The sequence below is a fragment of the Mustela nigripes genome, chromosome 6 (assembly GCF_022355385.1).
Source record: "Mustela nigripes isolate SB6536 chromosome 6, MUSNIG.SB6536, whole genome shotgun sequence".
Classification (NCBI taxonomy): Eukaryota; Metazoa; Chordata; class Mammalia; order Carnivora; family Mustelidae; genus Mustela; species Mustela nigripes.
The window spans coordinates 39,550,308-39,558,942 of NC_081562.1; the positions used below are offsets into that span (position 1 = coordinate 39,550,308).

At 37.5% G+C, this 8,635-nt stretch overlaps 1 protein-coding gene across 2 annotated transcripts in view; it reads right to left on the reverse strand.

Annotated features, from left to right (window-relative positions):
* Positions 1–8,154, reverse strand: part of SYT1 (synaptotagmin 1) — a 539,629-nt gene extending 531,475 nt beyond the window's left edge. For both annotated transcript variants that reach the window (XM_059402413.1, XM_059402412.1), the window contains exon 1: positions 7,742–8,154. The gene's annotated coding sequence lies outside the window, so the exon portion shown is untranslated. The remainder of the gene's footprint in view (positions 1–7,741) is intronic.
* Positions 8,155–8,635: the final 481 nt, after the last annotated feature.

The following is an 8,635-nucleotide window of genomic DNA, read 5'->3' on the forward strand; positions in this document are numbered from 1 at the left end:
AGAGATTAGTACGGGCCCTAGAGTACCAAGCTCCCTGGTCTATAGGAAGATAATTCATTAAGATCGAAAAAGGAAAGAAGGAAGACTAAGGAAAGGGTAGGAAGGGGAGAGTTGAAGAAGGAAGAAAATGTAAGGAAAGGCAAGGGAGTTACAAGATTACTCTTAGACAGAGAGCCGAGCAAACCTCTTCCACTCTAGCAGTGAGCAGTAATGTGCTTCAAGGCATACGGGTCTAAAGGTCCAGAAGTCAAGAGAAATAAAACTGTCGCTATATGTTCAATATATAAACGATGAAACAGATTCTTCAAGCCATAACAGAACCTGTCTACTCTTTCCTGAAGGAGTTGGCTCTCCACTCATCAATATTCATTTCGTGGTGTCTAGAAGTGCTTTAGAAAGTACCTACAAATCTTGATTTTAAAAGAATTGGAAGCTTGTATCTCAAGTACTTTTTGCCTTTTTGCTTTGTTTTCAAAATTTAAAAGCAGAGCCATTTTGGTTAATTTAGGAGTATATTGGCTTTTTGTTGACATGTCACTTTCTTGAATTGTTAGATATCTCTCAAGATGCTTGCTTTTTTTTTAAGTTTAACATTTATTTTTTAACAAAAATACTAAAAATAAATATAGGTACTATCATGTTGTTAACTAGACTTTTAACATGAGAATTTCCTGAACCCAGACAGATAAAACTCAAGCATTTTTAGGCATATAGTAGTCTGATTCATATATATTTAAATATAAAAACTGTGGCCTTGAGTTTGAACTCTAGTTAAAATAGGATGGTGATGTTATTCTATTTATAGGAGTGATTCTGGTGCTCTAGAAATATGCTGTAATGCCCAATGGTTCACTTTATTCATTCCTCAAATCTGATGAAAATGCTGGGGATTAGGCAGAAAGCCAGCCTTGTAAACCAGAATCTGGCAGAGAGTCTAAGTGAGAAACAGATTCAATGCTTTGCTACCTTGTCTTTTCTCCTGAGAAACTGTGTCAACTGTTCTTAATAATCTTACACAATCAAAGCCTAATGGCTAGAGAAGCTCAGCTAGGCCTTCCTACTCTGTGTTATACCACATGTCCTTGTTTCAAAAGTCATTAAGTTCTTTGTCTAAAAAAAAAAAAAAAGAAATTATTGATGATTTTTTTTCTCAAGTCAGCAGAGTCCACATTTTATAGACAGTAAACAAGGTCCTATCCATGGTTTAAATTGCTAGAATACTGGGGTATAGTACACCATGAAGCAAAAATATACTCAGTTGGCTCTTTCTCCTTTTCAAGGAGAGAGCACAAAATTCTAAACAGACACTTTTGTAAGTCTAGCGTGCTGCTGTGATGCTATACCATTGTTTATAATTACAGTAACACTCACATAAAATTATGTCAGAAAATAGATTATTAATAATCCATCTTAAAAGCAATCTTAGGTGTTTTACAATAATATCCAGAAGTTCCATAGAAAAGCAAACCAATTCTCAATTATTTGCGGTGATAAGGATAAGTTATGTAAATGCTTAAGGGCTCCACAACAAGACACAGGTACATATTTCAGAAGTACTAAAGCCAATCCAAGGATCTGAAATTCTTTTTAACAATAATTTCAGCTTTATCCACTGGTGTTAATAAGTACAAAAAGTTACTGATTCATAGTTTAACAATCTCACCATTTTCTTGGATCATTTGTGAATAAGGAAAAGAAATTACCTGAAATAAAAGCTCTTTTATCCATTATGGTAAAACATAGAAGATCAACATTACCTTTTGAAAGTGTTCGTAGTAACTTTGGTATAGCTGTGTATGTTTTGTCTGAGTATTGTGTGTTTTTGCCCTCATGTTGATGAAAATATGCCTACAAATCTCTAAGTAGCAATTAGTAAATCCAATTACCTGCCTCCAAGCTGGAGTGAAGTCTGGGCCACAAGGCCCACGCAGAGAGGAAATGGACCTCAGATAAAAACAAGAGACTGCCCTCTAGAGGCGACACCCAGAGAATTCTCATCTGAGGGATGAGGTGGTCTTGCCGTCTTTCCCCTCAATTTCCAGGTGACTGAAAATACGGTTGTGGTCAGGCAGGATGTAGGAGGAAGACAAGAAATAGTATGTCTTGTTCAAGCAATGGTACTATAAGAATGTTCTCCATTTAAGTAACTCTGTGATTCTATTTGTCTTTAAGTGTCTATGTGCATTTTATCCTTGATTAACTAGTTAAATTATTTAGAAAGAAAAAAAATGGAAACATTTACCTATTGAAGGAGAAAAACAGACAACTCCTTTTACTCATAATATTCTTTGGCAAAATATAATAATTATATGAGCTCTACACTGTTTAGAATTAAAAGGAAAGCTATATTTCACAGGGAAATAGGTTAACTTGGAAGTGGTAAGACCCAAGTTTCAGTACAATATCTGGATTAAATTAATTGGATATTTCAACCAAAAATTAATTTCTGACTGAGGCACTTAGCCGTATGTCTAACCCACAGTGTTTGGAGTTATTACAGCAGAGTTGTTATCTGGTATGTGTGATGAAATGTCTTACCTGGCTGTTAGGAAATTGTACCTTAACCATATAGTTTCACCAGATTTTATACTAGCTGAAAAAGCCCATTCTCATGTGGCATGGAAATTTTCCAGCTCCCATTTTGTACAACCAGCTACGAAATAAAGGGCATTTATTATCTTCATCTGCTTTACAATTTTCCAGAGCTCCTCTTTAACAAAATTACTCCCTATGTGTATAATTAGTATGTCCGACATACTACATGTGAGACCAATATAGGAATGACCAGTATTTTTTCTTTGTATCTCCACAATAGCAGTAACCGAAAAGATGAACTTTGACATCCCCTCATTTACATTACTGGTAAATTATGGAAACCAGCATGTCACATAAACTTCCAAGCCCTGAGCAAACAAACAAACAACAACAAAAAAAAAAAACAGAGAGAATAAGAACTAGTTCTACACAAATAAATTTATAATTAAACTAAATATAAAAATTATAGAATTTAGAGAAATAATTTTTTAAATATGCTTTTCATTTTTTTAAGACGTGGCAGAATATTCATTTTTAATACTATTAGAAATGTATTATTTTTATTCTAAATTGAGCTTTGTTTTAGAACTCTCCTAAATATTGCTTTTAAATTAAGGAAACATATTTTTAAAGGAGGCTTCTTTGCAAAAAGACCTCTATAATTCTATTTCAAACTACACAAATAACATCTCCAGTGCTTACTCTTTTGACAGCATAGCATATTTCTCATTGTACACTTTGAAATAATATTTTTAAAACAGTAAAAGCTAAAGTTTTATTCATAGATACAAGAAAGGACAGCATGTTTTCTTACTTACAATAGATAGCATGAATATATTTGCAATATGATTTAAAATAAGTTTATTTTCCTTTGCTAACACGTGAATAGAATGACATTCATATGCCCTGCTACAGTAGTTTATCTTATAGTCACTATAAATATTTCTTCAAGAACTCTTAAAATGACAGAGATGCTGAGGGAAAAACACTGTCTTCTAACTGGAGAAATTAAATCCCTGCTTTAAAAAAATGGCCACACTCAATGGAGAGGTTTCAATCAAGTTTTCAAAAATACTACAAAAAATAACTATCATTCCTAGAGTAATTATCAAAGATACCAACCACACCCTCTTACCTGAAAAAACAGTGATAACCATGTCATTCAATTATGTAAAATATGGGGAACAAGTTAACCTTTATGCAAATGTTGAAAGAAACACCTGATAGGAGCCTTATAAAAACAGAAAGTTTATCCTTCCATTACATCCAAATCATGTGAAAATATGACTTAAGCTTGTTACCTATATATAGAGGTGCATCTTCTTGTACCGAGAGATTTTGTTTTAATACACAATTCATATAAAAATAACTTCTTGCCAAAGCCATAGAAGAGCTACATAAAGGGAAAGATGTAGAGCCCCTTTAATTTTGCCTCTGGGTATTCCTAGGCTTTCAACCAAAGAACCATTAAAAACATCCCAAGACATTGTTGTTTTTCTTTGAATGGTACTTTTTACAGGAGTATGCCTTAGCTTCAGCAGATTATTGATACTGCCCATTAATTTCTAATCCTTTTAGAAAAAGTTACATAATTTAAAAATGTATACACATGTATAGGCATGTATATGTATACACATATACTCATATGTGTTTTCATATGTATGTGTGAGTATGTATCCCTAAATGATAAATACTTATGTATTTAGACTTTCATATACTTTATTTCTGTTTAAATAGATTTGGCCAACTTCAGTGGAAAACAAATTCAGCTAAAAAGCATCTCTTATATATTAAACTTCTGATACAAATAGATTTATGACAAGCAAATCATGTAAAAATGTTAAAAATCCACAAGTAGATCAGATAATAATTTTAAAAAGCATTCTTGTTTCGCAAAAACACTTGCAAGACCCACACCCACATTATTCTATGGCAGAAAGTCTAACTTTGGTCTTGGCTTTTTGTAATAACAGACCAAATTTGTTCCATTATGTAATCAAACTGTTTTATTTCTGCTCTCCCTCTCCTAAATCATCTAATCACTACCATTAGAAAAAGAAATGTTATGTTCCAATTTGGCATTAATGATATCTCTTCCCGGCTGTTGCACAAACTGGAAATCACAAGAGCTATAAGTATTTCAGGCTCATATAATTGTCTGTCTTAAGTTGAGTTCTTTAGGATTAGATAGTTCTCAAAACCTGCTTGAGGAATTTCTCTAAATTGATTTAATAAACTGACCTCAAAAGAGATGAATTGATATCATGTCCATGGTGTCTTTAGGTTAACAGGAAGTTCAAATTAACTTTCAGATTTCTAACACATTCTGCATTTTATTTATTAATCTCCTATTTCATTTTGCAAATATAATTAAAACAAGCTACTTACTCTAGTTTTATTTTCAGTTAGCACCAAGCCTAATGTGCAAATCTTATCATGTAAATACCGTGTTATTTATCCATTTTCATTTTTCTTGATTAGAACTATCTGATCATTTGACCAAATAGAATAAGATTCTCCATTAGGAAATGAAGCTACAAACCACTCTGCAACAACTCTCTATTATGTGGTATTTTATGGAATTAATTTTTTAGGATTTCCTATTATAGGAGCAGCCTTTAGTTCTGATAAACATACGCAAAAGTCTAATTACCATATTTGCTCTGAAACATTAATAAGATTTACTAAGATATTCTTTTTAAAGGAGAAAATATGAAGATTGTATGAAATTATCACACCAGAACACTTTGTGGGATGACAGGGAAATAATTTCCTACCATGTATCATTTCAAGTCTCTTCTCAACCCACTCATTATAAATTGGAATTAGTTCTGACTTCCAGAATATAAAGGCTTAATTTTTTCAGAAGTATGTGAAAAACTCAATACTTATATGCATCTCCCTCACATGTCTTTGCTCTAGTTAACATTTGTAAAAAGACATGAAAATGTTACAAATCAAGCCCAAACTTTTACCTTTCCTAAGACGGTAGAGAAATAAGCAAACAAAATCTTAATTTGCTCACATGGGAAGTAATTGGGTTTCCTTTTTGTACATCTTTTCATGTCTAAACTTGTTAATTCATTTGTACACACATGAGGCAATTAAGCGGTTGTCCTTTTGTCCTTGTATCCAAAAGGTGGCACCTCTAAAAATTAGTTAGCTTTCAACAGAGACACTACATTAAAAAAAGAAAGAAAGAAAGAAAGAAAGAAAGAAAGAAAGAAAGAAAGAAAGAAAAGGCATTTAAATGTCAAAACCCTAGACATAAGATCTTGTTTTTGTGACTCTGGGTAATTTTACTTAGATAGAAAAGATAAGTGTCTCAAATGGAAAATGAGTTTAGAAAATATGCATTACATTGATGGTAAGTGAAACCAGCTCTTCTCTAAGTCAGTGTACAAACTTGTACACTAAAGATATGTGCTGAAAAAAATACTTTCTGGGGTACATAAATTAGTGTGGAAGAGCAGACAGAGTTAGAAAGAAGACTGCCTTTTCTTATCCCAAGTGTGCACGTAGAAAAAAATGTAAGACTTGGCATTTCCCTTGATAAATCAAAGGAAAGGATTCATCTGGACACTAACATCTGCTGGCTTCTCTCTGCTCATGTAGAACCCACTTGGAATGCTTTCCCATTACATTCAGCTAGGCACTTCTCTCTACCTCCTCCCATCTGACAATAATCACTTAGCCATCTCTGATGAATAATAGGAAAGGAAAGCTTATATCACGGATGATGGAATTAGATGCTGAAGCTGCTGTCAAGGCTCTGTCCAACAAGTACCTTTCACTTGACCTATTGTGCAGGCGGCCAGGGAACACAGTTGTTTTGATAGCCTTCTCTTTCTTATGATAAGAAATGAGAACAAAAACAATTTTCCTTTAAGATTTTTTAAATTTGAGGCTATCTTCCTACCATTACTTTCTAAACTTTGTTCCAGTACAAGAGGCTTCTTGGCCAACCGAGCTTCCATGTGCCTTCCAAATGGAGTACTGAAATTGCATAAACACCATGTTTACAGCCACTAAATATTCTCATTAAAGGAAAATAAGGGAAGGCATGAATCTGATATCTGGGCAATAAAATGCAAACATAGAGAAAAAGTAGAATGAACTGGCAATCCATACACAAAATTAGCTTTAACACAAAAGTGAAACTGTTGCTTTATTTCACCGAAGGGTTAATATTCAATAAAGTGAAAATCAACATGTACACAAAACTAACTAGAAGGTTTGTCATCTCAAAGTAGAAATCCAAACCTCTTGATTACACTAGTGTCACTTACAAATGTTTTGAAACTTTACATTTTTTACTTCCCAACATAAAGGCTATACCAGAGAACCTGAGGAAAGTAACCATCTGTTTTTAATTTTTTTTTTTCTTTGCATGAGAAACCCCTGAAAGTTCAGACATTACCACTGATGGGCAATACCAAATAGTCAGCCCCACAGGACAGATGGAAACAGGAAAAGTCAGATGGTTAGCACTTAAAAGCAACAGCAATTAAGCAGTTGAAAGTGGGTTAGATCAGTGGGTTATTTTTGTTTCATTTGAAGGAATCAAGTAAGAGGCACAGCCTCTTGCAAGGAGGAGATCAAGTCAAACTTGATGCTTCCCCTCTCTGACAGCCTGGGCTGGATGGCTTGTCTACTCCCTTTATTCAGTTTAAATGCTCTCTGTACTCTAATTTTCGCAGAGGTTGCATTCTACCTCGGTCCCCCTCCCCCGCCCCCCTGGGGAGGGGGCAGAAAGAAATCTTTCTCTTTTCTCCATCACCTCCAACCCGCTCCCCTCCTCAGAGAAAAGGCAATCCTCTCCAGGATGAGAAAGAAACCCTGTGCCGCCTTAGGATAGGAGGAGGGTGAAGACGCGAGAGAGACTGAGCGAGGGGCGGGGGAGGTGAGAGATTGAGATTGCGGGTGGGGGTCGAAGAAGAAAGACTGAGAAGGAAAGAGGGCGCAAGAAGATGGGGGATGCCCAACAGCAACTCCAGGCTCTAAATCACGGGCACTGTGCAAAGTGCTTTTCCAGGAGATGTACATGTGGCTCATTATGTTTCTCACAATAGGCCACTCGGGGCTTTCTCCCCAGGTTGCAGCCTCCCACCACCAAAACCAAGTGTACCGAGAGTAAAAGGTTGCGGACGGATTCAAGCTCATGGGCACCTCCGAGGTGGCCACCCTGCCAGTCTCGCTGTCTTACCTGGAGCGAGGACCAGAAGGTGGTGCCGGTCTCCGTCCCCACTGCTCTCCCCGCGTGGACCTGTGCAAGACACACACGTCCTCTTGCTGCCTCTGCTCTTGGAGGGGCAGCCTGCAACACAAAAGGGGTGTGTGGGTGTGGGTGTGTGGGAGGTTTTTCAGGGCCACCAGCTGGTCCCAGCTGGCCACCCCCACCCTACACACACCCCTTGGGGCGCTGAGCCCCCCTCTCAGTTGAGCACCACCCTGGGGGGCTGGCCCGGGGTGCAGCCTCAAGTTGCCGCTGCTAAGTGCTGCTGCCGCCGCCGCCGCCGCCGCCGCTGCAGAAGGAGGAGGTGGAAAGACACCGAGGGCAGTACTCGGTCTAGAGCATCCCCACACTGCAGCTTCTCCAGGAATCCCTCCAGTGAGGAGGCGGCCGCCCATCATCTCCCAGCCCCGAGCGCCTGATTGGTTCCACCTCGGGTACGCTGCTCCAAGGAGCCAATCGGGGCGCACTAATCATAGGTGGCTCCGCTCAGCCAACATCGCCCATCCCAGTTCTGTTAGTGTCTCTCCATCCCCACAGCGGACAGGGACCAGAAGAGGGAGGTTCTGGGGGAGGGGGCGAACTAAGAGGGGGACAGATCCCAAGGAGACGGAATCAAGGGCATCTGATAAACCCTTTGGGTAAACGCGGGGATGCCCTACAACCTGTTCAGCAAGCCATTTGTACAAGAGAAGGAGACAGCATAATACAAAGCTTTTTCACCCTTTCTTTCTTTCCTTCTCTCTCTCTCTCTCTTTTTTTTAACTTTCAATCAAAACCTGCTCTGATACTGAGCATGCCCAGACTACACCAGCACCCTAGGAGTTCCGATGTGTGTGGGTTCCCAGGCTGTGGGTTTTTGAAAAG